We start from the raw sequence: 24,200 nt of genomic DNA, 5'->3' as shown, positions 1-24,200 counted from the left end.
TTTTGTTTGAACAATCTTATCACTACCAGACACACTGTGCTGGACTTTTGGGAGTATTGTTTCACCAGTTAAGGGTAATCCATAAGGAGCTAGTGATTTATTTTGGTAAAATGGCAGTTATGTCTCCTGCAATTTAAATGTGAGAATGCTCAACTGATGGAAGCATGTCAAGTAAATATAAAAGGGGACCAACAAGCAATTAGGTTATTTTAACTCTCTCAAAACGAGCTGAACAGACCAATTTCCTGCCATATCTATAATATTCTCCACAAGTGTTACATTCTGGTCTGGCAGAAGATCAGAAGTAAGAAATTTCAGAAAACTGCATTAAAGAATAATTACTATCAGATAAGAGAGTCTGCAGTCTATTCCAAGGCAGTAACACAATTTGAGATCGAGAGGACGTTGCAAACCACTTGAACATTACTCTTGTGATTAAGATAATCCCAGCTCAGAGATGTATTACTCACTTGGAACACATTATCTTTACAATATATAGAAACCCGGTCCTTTTTAACCAATTGAAAGCTAGTTCATATGTGCGCACACTGTGATTTCAAACAGACAGTCGGCTCCCATTTAAACACTACATGATTAGGGAAGAAGTGATGTTGGAATTTGCTCTAGTGATGATCCAGAAGGATATTATAGCTTTTAACATGGATAATGTCTTAATGGTGCAAAATGACCCAGTGCATAAACTGCATGATTTGTTCAAATGACAGACCTAATTACTTGACTAGAAACAAAAGGTCAAAAGTTGGCAAACACAGAAACCAAAAGATTAAATTTAAGCTTTCAGCTTTGATGCAAGAATGACCTGTAATAAAACATACAATGACTCTCGAGGATCAGTGCTGTGTGCTGCAGTTTCAGACTCCCTCCCCCAGAACCCTTTCATTTTGGTCGTTTCTTCATCGGATTGAAGATGTTGACTGTCGTGCATACACTCCCCCCAACTGTAGCCCAACAATTTATGAACCTAAATAGAGCATCATTGCTACACTTGGTTATATCCATCCAGTATACTAGCTTTCCCTTAGCTAAAGTTGCAATTTCATTACCACCAGGAAATAAAATAAAAGCCATATAAATATACCAGAGAACAGAAATATATATATTTTTTAATTGGTAGTTATATCACTGTTACTTTTGAATCTACTAGAAGCACGTATTGAGTTAAACCGTACTAAAGCCCTTTATTATTTCACTCGTATACTATAAAACACAGGAAGAAGAATTAAATCAGCAACTTTCTTTTGGCAGAACATAGCAATCATATTAGGCCAAGTTGGCCAAAGGAAGTTCAGAGTAACTATTAAAACACATCATAAATGACAGACAAATAAAGGGACCACATGTATATTTTTTATTGGGACTTAAAAAAAAATAAAGGACAGTTTTCTCTTCACTTCACATAGGTTTCCAAAAGCAGACCTTGTCCCCTCACAAACCAGATGCTAAGTGAGGAAATTGGTACCGTTTCCAAGTACAGGTACTGTTTGTGCAGAGGTTGTGTGATCCAAATCTAACAATTACATCAATTGCAATACATTGGTATACTAGAATCTCTGCAGACATGTACTCCACTTTCAACCAGGTAATTATGAGGTAAATCAAACAACGAATAGAACCTTTACAAGCTAAAGTAAGAATGGAGCTCAAATGGGAAACCAGGGCTTCGCTGCAGGGGTTCTTCAAGGAAGTGTCCACGGCCCAGCCACCTTCAGCTGCTTCAACGGCCAGAAGGTCAGGAGTAGGGCTGTTTGCTGTTGATTGTACTGTGTTTGGTTCCATTCACAACTCCTCCGATAACAAAGCCCACACTGGCAGTATGTGGCGAACCATCAGGTTTAGGCCAACAAGTGGCAGGCAATATTCATGCCACACAAGTGCCTAGCAAAGACTAGCTCCAACAAGAGAAAGTCCAGCCATCTCGTCGTGACTTTCAATGGCCACACATTCTCAGAGTCCCCCCCAACAGAATCATCTTTGGGGGTCGCCATTTACCAGGATCTTAACTTGACCAGCCACACCATGATTATAAGAACAGGGCAGATTCTGGGTACTTTGCGACAAGTGGCTCATCTCCCGACCCCTCTAAGCCTCTCCACCATCAACAAGGCTCAAGCTCTGTGATAAGGTACTTACCACTTGCCTGGATGGGTACAGCCACAATAATCAAGAAGCTCCACATCATCCAGGACAGAACAATTGCTTGACCTGCATCCCTGTTCAGTAATTCAATATCCATCTCTATCACTGGTGCACTGTTACTACAATATGTACTATCAACATGACTAGTAATATCATGGGAATGCCATCACCTCCAAGTCACACGTTATTTAGACTTGCACATATACCACTGTTCCATCATTGCTGCTGGGAAGATATTCCGAAATTCCCCACCTAAACTTTTTTTTTGGAGCAGCTTCACCACCTTTTAAGGGTGATTAGGGGCCAGCAGTGGGGGAACGAGGCCGGCGGCGGGGGTGGGGTGGGGTGGTGGAAAAGAGGAGGGGTGGATGGTGGCCCGAGGCGGGGCTGTCCAGCTGCGGAGCAGGGCAGGCCCGGATTCCAGACAACCCCGCCACTGATTGCCCCAGATTTTCGACGCTGTCCTTGTGTACGATTTAGTACAATGATTAAATGCAGAAGTGCCTGTAAAGGGTTAGTTTACCTTCTTCAAGTAATTTTTTCTGCACTACTTGGGAAGTTTTTTGATGAAAAAGCAAGAGCGTTATTTCTTTACACAGTGTTATAATAAAATACTGCAAGTGAATTCTCCCTGTTCTCTATTTCTCCAACATAATCTTTTAGGAAGTGAATACATCTTGCCTCTTCCCTGCCACTTTTTAAAAAACTTAAAAATATACTGTACATATTCAGTCAAACAAGTAGCTCAACCTAAAATTTGAGATTAGAATTTACAATGAATTGATGGGCTTTGGACATGAAAAATGCAAATATAGCTCAGGGAGGACATATAAAGTTAAATCCATTATAACGGGTACGGTAGTATAGTGTTATTGAGGTCAAGTTTCGGCCTGAGTTGTTCCTATTTTTTTGGGACAACTAATTTAAAATGGAGTATCTTAGAAATTGCAATTCTCGGCATTTAGTTTGCTCCAGTTCTATTGAGTTACATCAGTTTCATTTTAGAACAGATTTTTTTTTGCAAAAGGGGGCATGTCCGGCCACTTACGCCTGTTTTGCAAGTTTAGGCAGCAAAAACTTACTCCAAACTTAGAATGGAATAAGTGTAGATTTTTGTACGCTCATGAAACACATCACTTTTACAAATAAAGAGCCATCATCAATAATAAATGATAAGTAAATCAATAAATCAAGCAAAAAAAAAAAAATTTTTTAAATTAAGTTTCTGCTCACCGACTGCAGCACTGGGAGATCTCCAACAGCGTGCTGGGACGATCTTCGCCACCCCAGTGAGCCCATTCGGCCAGGGCTAGGGGCGGTGTGCTTCGGGCCCCTCCCACACAGCCTCGGGGGCCTGGAGCTACTGCACATGCGCGCACACTCTAGCGCCAGGACCTGGCTCCGCCCCCCACAGCTTGTGCTGTGCCAAGGGCCTGGAACATTCCAGCAGCGGGGAGAATACGGAGGTAAGTTTTCGGTGCGGTTTTGAGCGCGGAAATCAGGCGTGGCTTGTGGGGCTGCGCCGTTTGAGGCGCGGCCCGAAACTTGACCCCAATGTTACTGGTCTAATAACTTAGAGGCCTCAACTAATAACCCAGAGATCTCGGAGTCAGGAGTCACTTTGTTGCTGTGGACTGAGGAGTTAGGAGAGCACGGGAGTCATCCCCGTGCTCTCCTAACTCCTCAGTCCCCCTATGTCAATTTTTATCTCTCAATCAATAGGTTGGCATGCAGGTACAGCTGGCGGTTAAGAAAGCAAATGGCATGTTGGCCTTCATAGCGAGGGGATTTGAGTACAGGGCAGGGAGGTATTGCTACAGTTGTACAGGGCCTTGGTGAGGCCACACCTGGAGTATTGTGTACAGTTTTGGTCTCCTAACCTGAGGAAGGACATTCTTGCTATTGAGGGAGTGCAGCGAAGGTTCACCAGGCTGATTCCCGGGATGGCGGGACTGATCTATCAAGAAAGACTGGATCAACTGGACTTGTATTCACTGGAGTTCAGAAGAATGAGAGGGGACCTCATAGAAACGTTTAAAATTCTGATGGGTTTAGACAGGTTAGATGCAGGAAGAATGTTCCCAATGTTGGGGAAGTCCAGAACCAGGGGTCACAGTCGAAGGATAAGGGGTAAGCCATTTAGGACCGAGATGAGTAGAAACTTCTTCACCCAGAGAGTGGTGAACCTATGGAATTATCTACCACAGAAAGTTGTTGAGGCCAATTCACTAAATATATTCAAAAAGGAGTTAGATGAAGTCCTTACTACTAGGGGGATCAAGGGGTATGGCGAGAAAGCAGGAATGGGGTACTGAAGTTGCATGTTCAGCCATGAACTCATTGAATGGCAGCGCAGGGTAGAAGGGCCAAATGGCCTACTCCTGCATCTGTTTTCTATGTTTCTGTGTTAATATAACAAAAACAGATTATCTGGCCATTATCACATTGCTGTTTGTGGGAGCTTGCTTGTGAGCAATTTGGCTGCCCTGTCTCCTACATAATAACAGTGACTACACTCCAAAAGTACATCATTGGCTGTAAAGTGCTTTGATAAGAACATAAGAATTAGGAACAAGAGTAGGCCATCTAGCCCCTCGAGCCTGTTCCGCCATTCAACAAGATCATGGCTGATCTGGCCGTGGACTCAGCTCCACTTACCCGCCCGCTCCCCATAACCCTTAATTCCCTTATTGGTTAAAAATCTATCTATCTGTGACTTGAATACATTCAATGAGCTAGCCTCAACTGCTTCCTTGGGCAGAGAATTCCACAGATTCACAACCCTCTGGGAGAAGAAATTCCTTCTCAACTCGGTTATAAATTGGCTCCCCCGTATTTTGAGGCTGTGCCCCCTAGTTCTAGTCTCCCCGACCAGTGGAAACAACCTCTCTGCCTCTATCTTGTCTATCCCTTTCATGATTTTAAATGTTTCTATAAGATCACCCCTCATCCTTCTGAACTCCAACGAGTAAAGACCCAGTCTACTCAATCTATCATCATAAGGTAACCCCCTCATCTCCGGAATCAGCCTAGTGAATTGTCTCTGTACCCCCTCCAAAGCCAGTATATCCTTCCTTAAGTAAGGCGACCAAAACTGCACGCAGTACTCCAGGTGCGGCCTCACCAATACCCTGTACAGTTGCAGAAGGACCTCCCTGCTTTTGTACTCCATCCCTCTCGCAATGAAGGCCAACATTCCATTCGTCTTCCTGATTACCTGCTGCACCTGCAAACTAACTTTTTGGGATTCATGCACAAGGACCCCCAGGTCCCTCTGCACCGCAGCATGTTGTAATTTCTCCCCATTCAAATAGTATTCCTTTTTTTGGTTTTTTTCCCCCCCAAGGTGGATGACCTCACACTTTCCGACATTGTATTTCATCTGCCAAACCTTAGCCCATTCGCTAAACCTATCTAAATCTCTTTGCAGCCTCTCTGTGTCCTCTACACAACCCACTTTCCCACTAATCTTTGAGACATCCTGTGGTCATGAAAGGCGTTATATAAATCCAAATCTTTTTTTCAATCACAGTTTGAGAATTTGAATTCAGTTTAAAAATCTGGAAATAAAAAGCTGGTTATCAGTAAGTGACAATGAAGCTGTCGGATTGTTGTAATGCTCATAATTAATGTCCTTTAGGGAAAGAAACCAGCCGATCTGGTCTTACATGGGGCTCCTGGCCTACACCAATATTTTAACTGCCCTCTGAAGTGGCCTAGCAAACCTATTACCACTACCCACTCAGGGAAACTATAGATAGGCAAGAAATGCCAGACTTGCCAGTGATGCCCACATTCGGAGAAAGAATCTTTTTAAATACACATCAAAATAAATGCATTCTATCCTAGTCTGCAGTCCCAGTGGTAAAATATTTGCAAATCGTTTAAACAAACTCCTTAATACATTGCTTTTGACATCAAGGGCATAAATTAGCACCTCAAAACAGAAAACAAATTTAAACATTGATCAAAGGAGAATTTTATTGCTATTGCAGCAAGGTTGGTGATGGTTGCCATTTTAGACTTAGTGGCATGACAAGTTATAATCTTTCACATTTCAGTACAGTTTCCTACATCTTTATTTCCAGAAAAGCGATGAAATCTTGAGAGAGAGATAAAAAGTCTAGGTTGCTTTCTAACTCATTACAACTGAGCCCTTGGCTTAACAATGTAAATCCAATTGTGAAGTCGGCCAGACTGACATTAGCTTTCAAATTTTAAAAATAACTGTTATTGGCAGCCAAAATTTAGGCTGCCAAAAGTCCAGAGGTTCATTAAGTACAGTTAGCTTCTAAAAATAAATTAATTGGAGAATATAATCCCAATGTAATACATTTCCAATGTTTTATCACTGCAGTAAAGTTCCTTGGATTTTGGTTATATCACCTGTAATGTTTACAAAGAATTTCTGAAACCTAAGAACATAAGAAATAGGAACAGGAGGGTAGGCCATACGGCCCCTCGAGCCTGCTCCGCCATTCAATAAGATCATGGCTGATCTGATCATGAACTCAGCTCCACTTCCCCGCCCGCTCTTCATAACCCCTTATCGTTTAAGAAACTGTCTATTTCTGTCTTAAATTTATTCAAAGCTCCAGCTTGCACAGCTCTGAGGCAGCGAACTCCACAGATTTACAACCCTCCGAGAAGAAATTTCTCCTCATCTCTGTTTTAAATGGATGGCCCCTTATTCTAAGATCGTGCCCTCAAGTTCTTGTCTTCCCCCATCAGTGGAAACATCCTCTCTGCATCCACCTTGTCAAGCCCCCTCATAATCTTATACGTTTCGATAAGATCGCCTCTCATTCGTGTGAATTCCAATGAATAGAGGCCCAACCTACTCAACCTTTCCTCATAAGTCAACCCCCTCATCCCCGGAATCAACCGAGTGAACCTTCTCTGAACTGCCTCCAAAGCAAGTATATCCTTTCGTAAATATGGAAACCAAAACTGCACGCAGTACTCCAGGTGTGGCCTCACCAATACCTTATATAGCTGTAGTAATACTTCCCTGCTTTTGTACGCCATCCCCTTTGCAATAAAGGCCAAGATACCATTGGCCTTCCTGATCATTTGCTGTACCTGCATACTAACCTTTTGAGTTTACACCACATCCATTGGTTCCCCTTTATCCACCCTGTTCGTTACATCCTCAAAGAACTCCAGCAAATATGTCAAACATGACTTCCCCTTCATAAATCCATGCTGACTCTGCCTGACTGAATTATGCTTTTACAAATGTCCTGCTACTGCTTCTTTAATAATGGACTCCAACATTTTCCCGACCACAGATGTTAGGCTAACTGGTCTATAGTTTCCTGCTTTTTGTCTGCCCCCCTTTTTTTTTAAATAGGGGCATTACATTTGCAGGTTTCCAATCTTTTGGGTCCTCCCCAGAATACAGTGAATTTTGGTAAATTACAACCAATGCATCCACAATCCCTGCCGCTACTTCTCTTAAGACCCTAGGATGCAAGCCAGGGGATTTATCTGCCTTTAGTCCCATTATCTTACTGAGTACCACCTCCTTAGTGATTGTGATTGTGTTAAGTTCCTTCCCACCTATAGCCCCTAGACTATCCACTGTCAGAATATTGTTAGTGCCCTCTACCGTAAAGACTGATACAAAATATTTGTTCAGAGTTTCTGTCATCTCCATGTTCCCCATTACTAATTTCCCGGTCTCATCTTCTAAGGGACCAACATTTACTTTAGCCATCCTTTTCCTTTTTATATACCTATAGAAACTCTTGCTATCTGTTTTTATATTTCGTGCTAGTTTACTTTCATAGTCTATCTTCCCTTTCTTAAATCATTTCTTTAGTCGTTTTTTGCTGGCTTTTAAAAGCTTCCCAGTCTTTTGACCTCCCACTAGTTTTGGCCATTTTGTATGCCCTTGTTTTTAAATTGGATACCATCCTTTACTTCTTTAGTTAGCCACGGATGACTATCTTTTCTCTTACACCTTTTCCTCTTCACTGGAATATATTTTTCTTGAGAGTTATGAAATATCTCCTGAAATGTACACTACTGTTCATCAACCATCCTACACTTTAATCTATTTTCCCAGTCCACTTTACCCAACTCTGCACCCATACCTTCATAGTCTCCTTTAATTAAGCTTAGTACGCTGATTAGAGATCCAACTTTCTCACCCTCCATCTGAATTTGAAATTCAACCATGCTATGATCACTCATTCCAAGGGGATCCTTTACTAGGGGATTGTTTATTAATCCTGTCTCATTACACAGGACCAGATGTAAGATAGCCTGCCCCTGGTTGGTTCCGTTACATATTGCTCAAGGCACCCGTCCCTTACGCACTCTATGAACTCCTCCTCAAAGCTACCCTGACCAATTTGATTTGTCCAATCAATTTGGAGGTTAAAATCATCCATGATTATTGCTGTTCCCTTTTTACAAGCCCCCACTATTTCCTGGTTTATGCTCCGACCAACAGAGTTGCTACTGTTAGGGGGCCTATAGACTATGCCCACCAGTGACTTTTTCCCCTTATTGTTCCTTATTTCCACCCAAGCTGTTTCAACACCCTTATCATTTGAGCCAATATCATTTTACTATTGCAGTGATTCCATCCTTTATCAATACAGCTACCCCACCTCATTTTCCTTTCTGTCTGTCCTTCTGGATTGTCAAGTACCCCTGAATATTTAATTCCAAATCCTGGTCACCTTGCAACCACATCTCTGTAATGGCTATCAGATCATACCCAGTTATCTCAATTTGTGCCGTCAACTCATCTATCTTGTTACAAATGCTACGTGCCTTTAGACAAAGTGCCTTTAAGTTTGTTTTTTTACCCTTTTTTCCTGCATGTTTCCTCTCTCCTTCAAACTCACTTTCTTTATTTTTGCCTTCTAATTCCAGCTTTCCTCCCCTCCCTACTGAATCTAGTTTCAGGTTCCCATCCCCCTGCCAAGCCAGTTTAAACCCTCTCCAACAGCACGAGCAAACCCCGTCCCCACCCCCCGCCACCCCTCCCGGCTCTGTTGAGGTGCAACACGTCCGGCTTGTACAGGTCCCACTTCCCCCAGAAGCGGTCCCAATGCCTCAGGAAACTAAAGCCCTCCCGCCTACACCATCTCTCCAGCCACATATTCATCTGCTCTATCCTCCTATTTTTGTACTCACTAGCTCGTGGCACTGGGAGTAATCCGGAGATTACTACCTTTGAGATCCTGCTTTTTAATCTCTCTCCTAGCTCCCTAAACTCTGCCTGCAGGACCTCATCCCTCTTCCTATCTATGTCATTGGTACCAATGTGGACCAAGACTTCTGGCTGTTCACCCTCTCCCCCCAGAATGCCCTGCAGCCACTCAGTGACATCCTTGACCCTGGCACCAGGGAGGCAACATACCATCCTGTAGTCACGTCTGCGGCCACAGAAATGCCAGTCTGCTCCCCTGACTATTGAATCTCCTACCACTATAGCGCTTCCATTCTTCTTTCTTCCTCCATCCCCACCCCGTGCAGCTGAGCCGTGGACTTGGCTCTGGCTGCACTCCCAAGCCACCATCGGTACTCAGAACAGAGTACCAGCTGGAGAGCAAGATGGACTCAGTGGACTCCTGCACTACCTGCCGAGTCCTCCTCTTCTGTCTAGCAGTCACCCACTCCCTCTCTGCTTGCACACTTTTAAGCTGTGGGGTGACCGCCTCTAGAAACTTGCTATCCACGTTGCTCTCAGTCTTGCAGATGCACCGCAGTGACCCCAGCTGCCGTTCAAGCTCCAAAACACGGAGCTCGAGTTGGTGCAGCCGGAGACACCTCCCGCTCATGTGGTTGCCCTGGCTGCGCGAAGCACCCAGGACTTCCCACATGCCAAGGATGTGCAATCCACAGGACTGAGCTGCCCTGCCATCCCTCTAGTTACACTCGTAACTATCGAGTAGAATTAAATTCTAAACCTGAGTCCAACACACCCAGTCGCTGCTCAGCAAACAACCGATTTAAATAACTGGCTCTCCTTAGATAATCAAGATCACATATATTTACTGGCAAATGCTACTTACAACAATGCCAAAGTTTCCTGCCAATATTCTACCAATTACTGAAATGAACATTCAAGGCCAAGGCTCATTTTGCATAAAGTTAAGAGAAAGTGTTGCAGTAAAGGGCATGTTTCCTCTAATAATTTCGAGTCAATACATTTACAAATTGCCATGGAGGGGTGGGGTTCACATTCCACTTGTCAGTACTATTAATAGCCACCCAATGCCACATGGTACATATGTGACTTGGTGTAAGAGTACAATCAGCATTAATGAATGGTTCACATAGGTTCAACAGGATAGTAACATTTCAACACCACTGGCTTGACAATAGTGATTAAGAAAATTCATGGGAAGGGGAGTAGATCCAATGAATTACAGGCAAGCAATTCCTGAATCCTCGTGAGGTGGACCATACTCACACTCATACCAGGCCTCAGTTTAAGCAGTTTGATGAGAATCAATCTATATCATTATGTATAATCATGGGAATAAAAAAGTTAACCTTGCAGTACTAATGCATGGGAATGCATCATGCACCAATAGGGAGAATTGGAAAACACATTTCCAAAAACTGCCCGAGTGCTATGAACCTATTTGGAATTGTGCTATAGATATGCATTATGATGATTACACATTTACAGAAGGTATACATGGCACATGAAACTGGATACCAAGCACAGCAATCTCCAATGTAATGTTGTTAAGAATCCAAGAAGTAGAAATGCCAAATAGTTAAAACCTCACCCAAGAGCAGGCAGTCACAATGCTGAACAATTTACTCTACATACAGACTTGGAAGAGAAGGCATAAAAGGGAGATTTGAGAGAGATGGATAAATGTTTTTTTTGACAACTAGAAAAATCACATGCCTTCTGATGTTGGTGGCAATATGGCAGCTCCTAGGAAGATAGGCGTGCCTGGCAAAATGTTTGATTAAGATAGCTCACTCATCTTCAGAAACTTTGCTGTGGTCATCTCTTTCTGAACTCTAACTGGGCATTACCATCAGCAGTGTGCATCACATATTTATGTGTTGGTTAATATACATTATAAAACTTATGTAAAAGCTTCATTGGAATGATGTTTGAATAAAGTAAATTAGCTTCCAATTTGATATTTTCACTTACCACAGGTAGCAAGTTAAGACACTGATTTGCAGGAATTGTCTTTATGTTCAAGCAGGAACGATGACCCGTTGACACGAGGATGGTTTCTAAAAAGCAATAAATGCAAAATACATTTTAGCCAATTTTCTAATTACACAAATGCCAGTGAACTACCAGATAAATCATGAGCATTACTGTATTAAACTTACATTGAATAAGAATGGTTAGTATTCTTACAGTTCAATTTCAAGAGTGCAGGGCATTACCCAAACAAATTACCAGGCAGCAAGTTCAGGCCAAATACCAGAAATTTGCCTCACCAAACACTGCAACAATTCATTTGAGACTACCTTTTCCAAATAAAAACTAGATGCTCAGCAAAAATAAATCCAAAATATTCATTTTGTTCTGGCAAGAGCTACCAATGTCCACCAGGACACATTCTTAATTACCAAACACTCACACCAAACAGGATGTCCATTTGAATTATTTAAGCAACTATAATCACTTCCCTGCAAGTAATTGATTTTTAAGTAGTTAAAAAAAAACGCAGTAAGAATTGCCACCACCTTGACTGCATTTTAGAATTGCAATGAAAGGCACCTTGTACTCGGGGATGGCACAAGGAGAGGAAAATTGGTGCTACATGCCAGTGTTGAACCTGGTATGCAGATGCTTGGAGATAAAGGGCATCGGTTACTTTTGTGATTTGGCAGCAAAGTGCATAATGGTTGATCTAAGTGATGTCCCCCGCTAGTGCATGCAAGAACCCAAAGGCAAGGAAATTTAGTTCAGTAGTCATTTCACTTCTACTGAGTGCACCATTTGGATGTACTTGTTGGCTGCAGATCCATAGTTGGCACAAACCAGAAATCACAAACCTCTTCAGGTGTAATTCCTGGACACAATATTCCTTGCCAAGGTCCAGCTAGGTGGTACACCATTAGCACCCATGTGGCTTTGGGTAGCATCACATTCTGAAAATATGCTTACCATACCCCTTGAACCTTCCAGAACAATGGCCCCGATATTTACTCGGGGCTGGGGATTTTCGGTCGGGAAACCCAGAAGTGTGAGCTGGGGGTCCAATTGCGTGACTAAGCTTGATTGGCCTGGGGGCAAACACTCCTATCCTTCTGGCCCAAAAGCAGTGCAATAAAGGCACTTACCTCATGGGTCCGCCCCTTCTCCCCTCCCTTTACCTGCCAGGAATCAGATTTCAGTTAAAATGGAAGCATGTAACATACTTAAAAGCTTTGTGACCAACCCGCCTCTTGAGAGTAGATTGGCTGCCTAGCTCCCGAACCCGCCTCCGTTAAAACCGGAAGTGGGCGGGTTGGCGTTGGATTTGAGAATTTAAAATTCACACCCCAACCCCCACCCCCCACCCCACAATTGTCTTCTGCATTCCTGCTCTTCCTCTAAAGTGTCCAGCAAAGAGAGATTTGACGCTACACCCACACTACTGTGTCTGCCAAGAGACTCCTCTTTGATTAGATCTGCAAGATATCCCCTGCTCTGTTCACCCTTTGAGCTCCGCTAGCAACCTCTGGCATTTTTATGATGTTCTGTGCAAATCAATAATATCTGTACGATTGTGTGCTGCTCAAGAAAAACACAAAAAAAAACCCTCAGCCAGAGCAGTAACTGTGAACTATGCTTAAGACCCGTTTACGCAAAGGATTTGAGGGCCTGGTCTTCGAACACTCGTTTCCTCAGCTTATGGTCTACAGCTCAGCTCAAGCTCATGGTCCACAGGGCTGTAGTAATACCCGCCTTCCTGTATGGCTCAGATGTACAGTAGACACCTCAAGTCACTGGAGAAATACCACCAACGATGTCTCCGCAAAATCCTACAAATCTCCTGGGAGAACAGATGAGGCAACGTTAGCATCCTCGGCCAGGCCAACATCCCCAGCATTAAAGCACTGACCACACTTGATCAGCTCCGCTGGACAGGCCACACTGTCCGCATGCCAGACATGAGACTCCCAAAGCAAGCGCTCTACTCGGAACTTCTTCATGGCAAACGAGCCAAAGATGGGCAGCGGAAACGTTACAAGGACACTTTCAAAGCCTCCCTGATAAAGAGCAAAATCCCCACCGACACCTGGTAGTCCCTGGCCAAAGATCGCCCTAAGTGGAGGAAGTGCATCCAGGTGAGCGCTGAGCACCTCGAGTCTCACCGCCGAGAGAATGCAGAAACCAAACGCAGGCAACGGAAAGAGCTTGCGGCAAACCTGTCCCATCCTCCCCTTCCCCTCAACGACCATCTGTCCCATCTGTGATAGGGACTGTGGTCGTCGAATTGGACTGTTCAACCACCTAAGGATTCATTTTAAGAGTGGAAGCAAGTCTTCCTCGATTCCGAGGTACTGCCTATGATGATGATGACTCAAAGGAGCAATGTGAAGAGCATGGACAGAAGTTTGCATCAGCTCCATTAAAGCAAACTCAAATTTACTACACCTCAATGCCAATAGCCAATGCCACATGTACATTAATTGTAATACCCCAATCAAACTGATTCCATTATGGTCAAGCAATCTAAAATTCCTAAAATCAAACACGTTACACCCTTACATAAACAAAATACTGTAGATGCTGGAAATCTGAAATAGAAACAGAAAATGCTGGCAATACTCAGCAGGTCAGGCAGCATATGTGGAGAGAGAAATAAAATTAATGTTTCAGGTTGGACAACAGGTCATCAACCTGAAACGTTAACTCAGTTTTTCTCTCCACAGACTGCTTCAGTTAAAATTAAATTAAATATCTCTAACCACCTTTTAAATACAAATTCAAGGAAGCATGTGCAATAAAGACAGTAATTTTATCACTTCCAGCTTGAAGTGTTTTTCTAAATGCATTGACAATTTAAAAGAAACCCTCCCCATTCCCAGGCACTCCAACCCAAAAGAATTCTGTTGTGCCACTTTGTGCAACGAAACAAAATAATGCATCGTGGTGGGAGAATGGTCTTACAATCATCTACACTACAAATCATGATTGCTATAGCCATTCACTAAAGCACAAGAACTTTGTTGTCGAATAAAGCATTTCCCAGCAGTGATAATGTTATGTATGCAACACTATGTAACCAGCATTCTACCGCCACCAGAGGGCGTATCTGTTGGAGTCCCAAGGGATCCCCGTATCCCTTGGGAGCACTGTATATAAGCAGGCCTCCCACGCTGTACCAGTACTCTGGAGTTAGAATAAAGAGACTAAGGTCACACTTGCTCACGTCTACAGTACTCAAGTCACATTGCTTTATTCGAGACACAACAGGTAAGTGTAACTGTCTCTCTGTAAATCTAATGCACTGAATGCTGTGAAACGTATCCTGCACAATCCTACATGATATTCCTACTTGAATATTCTTCAACTTTTCTATTCTGAACCGTTTTAAGGTAAAACTATTGAATTCGGAAGCAGGTTTATGCCTAGGTCATGTATACTGTACTAGAAGCTCAGCACATACCAAGAGTCCTAAAGTATAATAGAAGTAATTTATTTCCCTATCCACCCACAGTAAATGTTTTATCTAGATATATGCAGCAAATTTGTTGGAATAGATTTGGTGTAATTACGATAACACAATGATCTTTGATCTGAGAGAAGTTAATACAAAAACAATGCACAGAAGCAAGATTAAACTGACAGGCAGAAACATAAGTTGCCAGAACTCATTTTAACGAATACATATATTCAAAATTAAATTGGTTTCACAAATAGGCATTTAACACAATTAGCATCATTTTAAGAAATCATTCATGAACTCTGCAGTATGCAGTTTCAATGGCTTGACGATTTCAAATTCAATTTTGAATTATAAATATTCCATACAATTTTAACCTAAAACAGGTGGGTGGGGTCGTGTGGGAAGTTAGGGTTAAAAATCTGAATCGCAACCAGAAACCATCTCCAACCAGCACACTTCCAGTTTTAATGGAGGCGTGGCGGGACAGGCAGCCACCCCACTCCCAGGAAGCAGTTTGTCTATTTAAATATCATAATGAGGCTGGAAGACTCTGCTTTAACCTCCATTTGAATTTAACTTCAGCTCGTCGGGTTTTGCAGACCTCATGAAATCCGGCAGCTTGTTCAAGGCGAAGACTGCTGGGGCCAGGTGCCAAGTGCCTTTACACATCTCCCAAAACCAGCATTCCTGCCGAACCCACCCCCTGTGATCGGAGACCCCCTCCACGAGGCGCCAATTTCTTTCCCTCTCCCGACAACCCCCCCCACATTTCCCCTCCCCACCCCCACCCCCCCCGATTTCCCCTCGCATCTCCAGCCCTCCCACAGCTCCGGCCCCCAATTCCTCCCCCCGGCCACTCAAGCCCCCGATCAACACCAACTCCCCATGCTAGTCCTGGCCTCAGATTGTTCTCCGACCAGTCCAGCAACACCTTGATTTTAAAATTCTTATCCTCGTGTTCAAATTTCTACAAGGCCTCGCTTCTCCCCATCTCTGTAACCTCCTCCAGCCCTACAACCCTCCGAGATCTCTTTCTTCCACCAACTCTGGCTTCTTGTGCACCCTGCACTTCCTTCGTCCCACCAAGCCCAAGCTCTGGCATTACCTCCCTAAACCTCTCCAGTTCTCTCTCCTCTTTTAAGATGCTCCTTAAATCCCTCCTCTTTGACCTATCCTAATGTTTTCTTCTTTGGCTCGGTTCAATTCGTGTCCAATTACGGTCCTGTGAAATGCATTGGGACATTTTACTACATTAAAGGCGCTACATATAAATGCAAGGTGTTGTTAAGCTAAAAATATCAAATATTTAATTGTGGTGCTCAGTAAGTTTTTTTATTACATGAATCTGGTTATTATTAAACATTAACTGGTCCTTTAGTAGAGGTGCGTCCCATATGTAGCCCTCAAGCACCAGCAATCCAGCTTTCAAAGCCCAAGCAATTCAGTCCTATTTGTGCTTATATTTTTTTTAGTCACCGTTTGACCCGTTTGAAATTTGTGGGCCTGGAAATTTAGAAAAGGTAACTTTTAGTACTATCGCCTCACCAACGAGAACATGAGAATATCAAAATTTTCTAGCTTCAGCAACTCAAGATATATGCAAATTAATGGGTACATAGATTTAAAGTTTATATGTGGCCTCCAAGGTCCTGTGCCATGCTTGCCTACAAAAGGTTGGGCACTCACTTTAGTAGAATATCATAAAGCTCCCTCAAAGTGGCTATCTTCTGACAGTGTGCTAAATTTTATTACACATTACAGAAATCAATTTTACTCTATCAGCTTGGTTCAATTGGCAACATTCTCACCTCAGAGTCAGAAGGTTGAGAGTTCAAACCTCAATTTAGAATTTGAGTACATAATCTAGGCAGATATGTGCAGCATTAAGGGAATGCTGCAGACTTTCAGATGAGACATTAAACTGAGGTCCCAACCATAGATTCCTCTGAAAGAGCAGCAGGCCAGGCTAGTACTGTTTCCAGGCCAGTATTTTCTCAACTAACACCATTAAAATCAGATTATCTTGTCATTAATGTTATTTCTATTTTTGGGATCTTGCCTTACATGATGGTCTGAGCTTTAAAATTAATGCTGAATCAATCAACTACTAGAAGACATATCTGAGCACAGCAAGTACAACATGTCAGTTTTCTCCCAGCAGAAGCTCCCAAAATGGCAATTAAATAAAATCAAAATTATTTTTTGTTTGAAAGCCAGTAACAAAATAAAGCATTGATTTGATTAACGGTGTTACACCAAAATTCAATGGTTAAATTTTGCATGTGAAAAGCTCATTTATAAACGGTGTTTAAACCTAGTGTTGCTCACCATCTACAAAACACCAGTTAATAAACCACACCACCTTATTGGGTTGGTACTTTTTATTCACACATTGACAGTATGACAAACAGGTAGGTTTGAACTTCATCCAGTTCCTAATTAGTGATTGATCAAACAGAGTTTGCAATGTTGCCCAGCAGGGAGGGACAAAATCAGAGTCACATTTGAGCAGTCCCGCACAAACGGGCATTGGCAACAACTTGGCTGCAGCTGTTGTTAAGCACTTGAAGAAAAAAAGTGATCATTACAAGAGGAAGGTTGAGATATCTGTTCAGAAAATACCCATATGGAGAAAGTCAGTAAGAGAAACCACATTTTGTTGAAAGCTAGAGTGCATTTACACTGATCTTTTAGTGTCAGTGGAAAGCAATTTCAGTTTCACGCCAAATACACTTTAAAGTAATTCTCGTGTTCGGGCCTGACAACAAAATTAGACTGCTAATCAAATTAATGCTTCAGTTTACAACTCGCTAGTTATCTTGAGGGGTTTTACTGAGGAAGACTGATATGATGTGAATCCCCCACGTTTAAACCTACCTGACCTTAAATTAAGTGTTTGTAGAGAGTGGGAATTCTCTGTTCTAGTTCTTAAATCGTTATATTTTTATAAGTTGCAAGAGTGCTACAAATTTGTGCAATCACATTTGTGCAGAACTCTCTTCTCAGGGAGACGATTAGAGGTACTAACTGGCAAGCAATGTAAACATGGTACTGACTGGTTCAATCGTAACCTGCAGCTCTGGTCTCAGATAGGTACTGTGGAAATGCTCTCTTATCGTCACCAATGGTGGGTGGAAGGAATTCAGGGATATACAAGAGAAGGTATGTTAAGCATAGAAAAGTCCCAAAAGTACGTCACCATCCTCCGCCTGCTCCATGATGACATGCAGGCCGTGATCCTTACCAATGGATCCATCACAGACCCAATTCACGTCCAGACTGGGGTCAAGCAGGGCTGCGTCATCGCCCCAAACCTTTTCTCAATCTTCCTCGCTGCCATGCTCCACCTCACAGTTGACAAGTTCCCAGCTGGAGTGGAACTAAACTACAGAACCAGTGGGAAGCTGTTCAACCTTCGCCATCTCCAGGCCAAGTCCAAGACCACTCCAACCTCTGTCGTCGAGCTACAATACACGAACAACGCCGCCTTCTGTGCACACACACAGGCTGAACTCCAGGACATAGTCGACGTGTTTACCGAGGCATATGAAAGCATGGGCCTTACGCTAAACATCAGTAAGACAAAGGTCCTCCATCAGCCTGTCCTTGCCGCACAGCACTGCGCCCCAAACATCAAGATCCAGGGCGCGGCCCTGGACAACGTGGACCATTTCCCTTATCTCTGGAGCCTCCGATCAACAAGAGCAGGCATTGACATGAAATCCAACACTGCCTCCAGTGCGCCAGTGCAGCCTTCGGCTGCCTGAGGAAGTGTGTGTTTGAAGACCAGGCCCTCAAAACTGTCACCAAGCTCATGGTCTACAAGGCCGTAATAATACCGCCCTCCTGTATGGCTCAGAGACATGGACCATGTACAGTAGACACCTCAAGTCGCTGGAGAAATACTACCAGCGATGTCTCCGCAAGATCCTACAAATCCCCTGGGAGGACAGACGCACAAACATTAGTGTCCTCATCCAGGCCAACATCCCCAGCATTGAAGCGCTGACCACACTTGATCAGCTCCGCTGAGCAGGTCACATAGTTCACATGCCAGACACGAGTCTCCCAAAGCAAGCGCTCTACTCGGAATTCGTCCACGGCAAACGAGCCAAAGGCGAGCAAAGGAAATGCTACAAGGACACCCTCAAAGCCTCCCTGATAAAGTGCAATATCCCCATTGACACCTGGGAGTCCCTGGCCAAAGACCACCCTAAGTGGAGGAAGTGCATCCGGAGGGTGCTGAGCTCGAGAAATCAAGCGCAGGCAGCGGCAGGAGCGTGCATCAAACCAGGCTCCCTGCCCACCCTTTCTCTCAACGACTATCTGTCCCACCTGTGACAGAGACTGTGGCTCTCGTATTGGACTGTACAGCCACCTAAGAACTTATGCTAAGAGTGGAAGCAAGTCTTCCTCAATTCCGAGGCGCTGCCTATGATGATGATGAAACATTACAAAAAGCACTTGGCCATTATAGGATCAGATTTTGGTACGTGAGATGGTTTATATCTGGTTTTATTTCTGCACAAGAAGCTTGCATTTCGCGTGGATATGTACCTGTTAAGCAAACTTAAGACACACATTTGCACCCCTCAACTCGTGCGTTGCCGAAAACGATTTCACTGTACTGACAAAATTTTAGAATTAGGCACATGAAGGCTATAGTGACATTCGGCACTAAAGGAAATGGTGAGAATGGTATCAATCTAGAAAAATTTCTAAAGATACTCAAAATTTCAATTAAAAATGTTTATAAAAGAAAGGTTATGGATATTTTGATAGCTTAAAAAAAAAGTGTTATTTGTGGAACTAAAAACAATCAGAATTCTAATCTGATTTTTATGGTCACCTCAACCTGGATTTCTTCAAATCATGTGAGGGGAGTTATGGCTTTTGTCTGAAAGAGTCAGTATATGACCTGGGAGTGGCCGATACAATCACTGCAAAAATTGGAAAAATATTCCACGATGTACCTTCCCCTTGAGAAGCACAAATAGGCTCAAGACACTCCAGAATTGAATTTATTAGCATTTGGCAGAAGTCCACTGATTTTGCATTTAAATCTCAAAATATGTTGCACTGAATCACACAAGTGGAGTCCCAGCTATACTGCTTCTGTACATCACGGCTCAAAGAAGAATTTCCCAGATGTTTTTCCCCTAAATTGGCCTGGGTTTATTCATCTGTTTTTTTGCCTCTCCTAGGAAATCACATAGTTTCGGGTCCTAAATTGGCCTTTGTTTATTCATCTATTTTTTTGCCTCTCCTAGGAAATCACATAGTTTCGGGTAGGGTGGAGTGTATAAGTTGTGATACACAAGTTATCGCAATTGTGTGGGACAGGCTTGATGGACCAGAGGGTCTTTACCTGTCCGTCACTGTTCGTATGTTCGGATCATTTCTCCAATGCCACAACTCTCTACATCATGGCTTTTCAAATGTGATTCCATGTGGGGGTCCCTCAAGTCCGATTTGTCAGTCGATTATTGGAGTTTGTATTTGTTGTCTTTAGGTTTCAATATATAACAAGTTTTTTAAAAAAATCTGCAATGACAGCACTGTTTTCTTTTGGTAGCTGACATTGTTTTTGAGGTGAGAACACAGGTTCCTGTGAATGCATTAAAATTTACAAGGGGTCCCCCACAAAAGTTTGAAAATTGGTTTAAACTAGTCCTTTACTTATGTAATTTCACATCCAACTTCAGAAACCAGTGAAATAGTAGCTAATCTTGCCCAATAAAACAAAATTAGGACCCTTCACTTTTCTGCAAACTGTGAACAAGAGTTCTGTTTTTACCATTGTCGACAGCAGTTATTTTGATCATATATAAAAAGCAAAATACTGCAGATGCTGGAATCCGAAATAAAACTGGAAAATGCTGGAAATCTCAATGGGTCAGGCAGCATCTGTGGAGCAAAAAGCAGAGTTAACGTTTCAGGTCGACGACCCTTCGTCAGAACTGGCTAGCGTTTGGAAAGAACACATTCTAAAGAAGCACTGAAAGGGGGAAGGTAGAAAGAACAAAAGGGAAAGTTTGTGATAGGGTGGAAGGCAGGAGAGATTAGAGAGACAAAGGGATGATGGGCCGAATTGAAATGGTAATGGGCGGAGTTAGAAAAGGATTAGTCAAGAAAGGGTGTGAATGGTGGAATAATGACCAGCTGTCATTTGGAGATGCGGAGAAAAAAAAAACATAGGTTGGGGGGGAGCCAAAGATGGGCAGCAGTTACATACTGAAATTGTTGAACTCGATGTTGAGTCCAGAAAACTGCACAGTGCCTAAACAAAAGATGAGGTGCTGTCCCTCGAGCTCGCGTTGAGCTTCGTTGGAACAGTGTAGGAGGCAGAGGACAGAGAGGTCAGAGTGGGAGTGGAGTGGAGAATTAAAATGACAGGCGACCGGAAGCTCAGGGTCACACTTGCGGACTGAACAGAGGTGTTTCGCGAAGCAGTCATCCAATCTAAGCTTGGTCTCCCCAATGTAGAGACCACCACATCTTGAGCAGCGAATACAGTATACTAAATTGAAAGTAGTACAAGTAAATCGCTGTTTCATCTGGAAGGAGTATTTGGAGCCCTGTACAGTGGGAAGGGAGGAGGTAAAAGGACAGGTGTTATATCTCCTGCGCTTGCACGTTAAGGTGCCGTGGGAAGGGGAGGGGTTGCTGGGGGTGACTGCGGAATGAACCAGGGTGTCGCGGAGGGAGCGGTCCCTTCGGAAGGTTGAGTGGAGAGAGGAGGGGAATGTGTGATTGGTGGTGGGATCATGCTGGTGGTGGCAGAAATGGCGGCGGATGATCGATGAACGTGGAGGCTGGTGGGGTGAAAGGTGGGGACAAGGGGAACCCTGTCGTGGTTCTGAGAGGGAGGCGAAGGAGTGAGGGAAATGGAATGGACATCGTCGAAGGTCATGTTAACCACGGCTGGGGCGGGGGGAGAATCCTCGGTTGAGGAAAAAGGAAGACATGTCAGAGGCACTAGTGTGAAAGGTGGCGTTGTCAGAGCAGATGCGACGGAGATGGAGAATCTGGGAGAATGGAATGGAGTCCTTACAGAATGCGGGGTGGGAGGAAGTGTAGTCCAGTTAGCTGTGGGAGTCAGTAGACTTATAGTGGATACTGGTCAAAAGTCTATCCCCAGAAATGGAGACAGAGAAGTCGAGGAAGGGAAAAGTCAGAGACGGAAGGTGAGGGAAGGGTGGAAATTGGATGCAAAGTGAATTAAATTTTCAAGTTCACGTCGAGAGCAGGAAACGGCACAAATACAGTCATCAACGCATCGGATAAAGAGGTGAGGGAGAGGACATGAACAGGACCGGAACAAAGAATGTTCCACATATCCATGAAAAGGCAAGCATAGCTAGGACCCATACGGGGATCCCATAGCAACACCTTTAATTTGGAGAAAGTGAGTGGAGTTAAAGGAGAAGTTGTTCAATGTGAGAACAAGTTCAGCCAGGCAGAGGAGGGTGGTGGTGGATGGGGACTGGTTGGATCTCTGCTCGAGGAAGAAGCAGAGCGCCCTCAGGCCATCCTGGTGGAGGATGGAAGTGTAGAGGGATTGGACGTCCATGGTGAAAAGGGCCAGGAAACTGGAAACTGTTAGTGACCGAGGGCGTTGGAGGAATTGCAGATGTAGGATATATATTGACCAGTTAGTCACTAGGTTACAGGGAGTCAAAGCCATCAACAGCTGTAAAATACTTCATGCCTTGCATACAAACTAATCAAGTACATGAAGTATTCAAGACATTCTGCTTGGGGTATAGATGTGGCAGTTGTCACCTGCCTGTAGATAGGCGGCCAAAGATAACAGAATATGAAATGTTCATCCATCATTCATGGGACACATTCCCATCATCAATCTGAATCCAGCCCATGATCCAATAATAGTTGAAATGCCAAGTAGTAAATCACAAACATGTGGTTATTTACACACAGATTTGTACACAGGAGTGCTGCAATAGGTTTTCCAATGCTGACACCGTAACTTAGCACATTGTTGTAAAGGATCCGACTTTGCATTTTCAGGCAAAGTGTCTGCGCTTTATATTCAACTTTAGCAGGTCAATGTACAATTCCAACAATTTTTTCCACAAAGATAAAAATAATCTTAAGGAACTCCAAGAATTTTTTTTTGATATTGGAATAGGAAAAATACACAAATTATTCTGTCACTGCTGTAGCATATTGGAAATACCAACTAAACCCAGTTACCACGTACTTCAGAAAGAATTTATTTTAAAATGACTCAGGCACAAATTTCTTGCCACTACTAAATAATAACCATTTTGCCAACTAAACAGGTATGGCAAGCAAAATCGGTACAGTGCTTTTGCCAGAAGCAATTTGTGAGCAATGCTCACTTTTCCAGTTCAAGATGGCACATTGCAGTGACTAAAATTGGTGTTACTATTCACTGTCAACACAAAAAAGGCAAATAATGTTTGTTTTAATAAAACTGAGCTTTGGAAGAGTAAGTTGAATTTCTAAGTGATTATGAAAAAAGACATGACCACAGGAAACAGCCTATACCCACTTCAGTAATAGTGTGATGTCATTAATCTACTGCAATTAGATTAATAAAAGACAAAAGATGAAATATGGCATATGTGATATTGCAACAGAAAGGAGGAATGTGTCAAAATATGTCCAGTACACCAAATTCCTAGATCTACATTTTAAACTATTCAGATTTATGAATCTTTACGAGATGCATCAACAGTTATAATACTCATCTTATTTTCACACATTCATAGTATTATAACACAACTTGCAGAAAAATTGAGACTATTTTTCGACGATTGCTGCCCCATCCCCCAATTAAGGGCTCAAGTTTCGGCCTGAGTTGCTCCTATTTTTTTGGAGCAACTAGTTTAGAATGGAGCAGCTTAGAAATTGCAATTCTCGGCATTTAGTTTGCTCCAGTTCTAGTGAGTTCTAAAATGAAACTATTCTAACAGATTTTTTTCAAAAGGGGGCGTGTCCAGCCACTTACGCCTGTTTTGCAAGTGTAGGCAGCGAAAACTTACTCCAAACTAATTTAGAATGGAGTAAGTGTAGATTTTTGTACGCTCAGAAAAACCTTGCCTAAACTTATAAATCAGGCGTAGGGAATGAGATGGGGGGTAGAGACACCATCAATAATAAATGATAAATAAAAAAATAAAATAAAGAAAGAAAGGTTTCTACTCACCGACTGCAGCACCCGGGAGCCCCCCAACAGCGGGCTGGAACGGGGCACCCCCAGTGTCTGTCTCTCTCTCTCTCTCTGTCAGTGTCTCTCCCTTTGGGGGAGGGGGAAGAGAGGAGGGGAGGGGGAAGAGAGGAGGGGAGGGGGGGGAAGAGAGGGGAGGGGAGGGGGGAAGAGAGGGAGGGGAGGGGAGGGGAGGGGAGGGGGGAAGAGAGGAGGGGAGGGGAGGGGGGAGGGGAGGGGGG

At 43.3% G+C, this 24,200-nt stretch overlaps 1 protein-coding gene across 3 annotated transcripts in view; it reads right to left on the bottom strand.

Moving 5' to 3' along the window:
• sptbn1 (spectrin, beta, non-erythrocytic 1) overlaps positions 1-24,200 on the bottom strand; it is a 343,630-nt gene that overhangs the window by 257,766 nt on the left and 61,664 nt on the right. For all 3 annotated transcript variants that reach the window (XM_070889548.1, XM_070889549.1, XM_070889550.1), the window contains exon 2: positions 11,300-11,385. The gene's annotated coding sequence lies outside the window, so the exon portion shown is untranslated. The remainder of the gene's footprint in view (positions 1-11,299; positions 11,386-24,200) is intronic.

This window comes from Pristiophorus japonicus, chromosome 9 (genome assembly GCF_044704955.1).
Source record: "Pristiophorus japonicus isolate sPriJap1 chromosome 9, sPriJap1.hap1, whole genome shotgun sequence".
In the NCBI taxonomy this organism is placed as follows: Eukaryota; Metazoa; Chordata; class Chondrichthyes; family Pristiophoridae; genus Pristiophorus; species Pristiophorus japonicus.
This window is presented reverse-complemented; position numbering and strand designations above follow the sequence as displayed.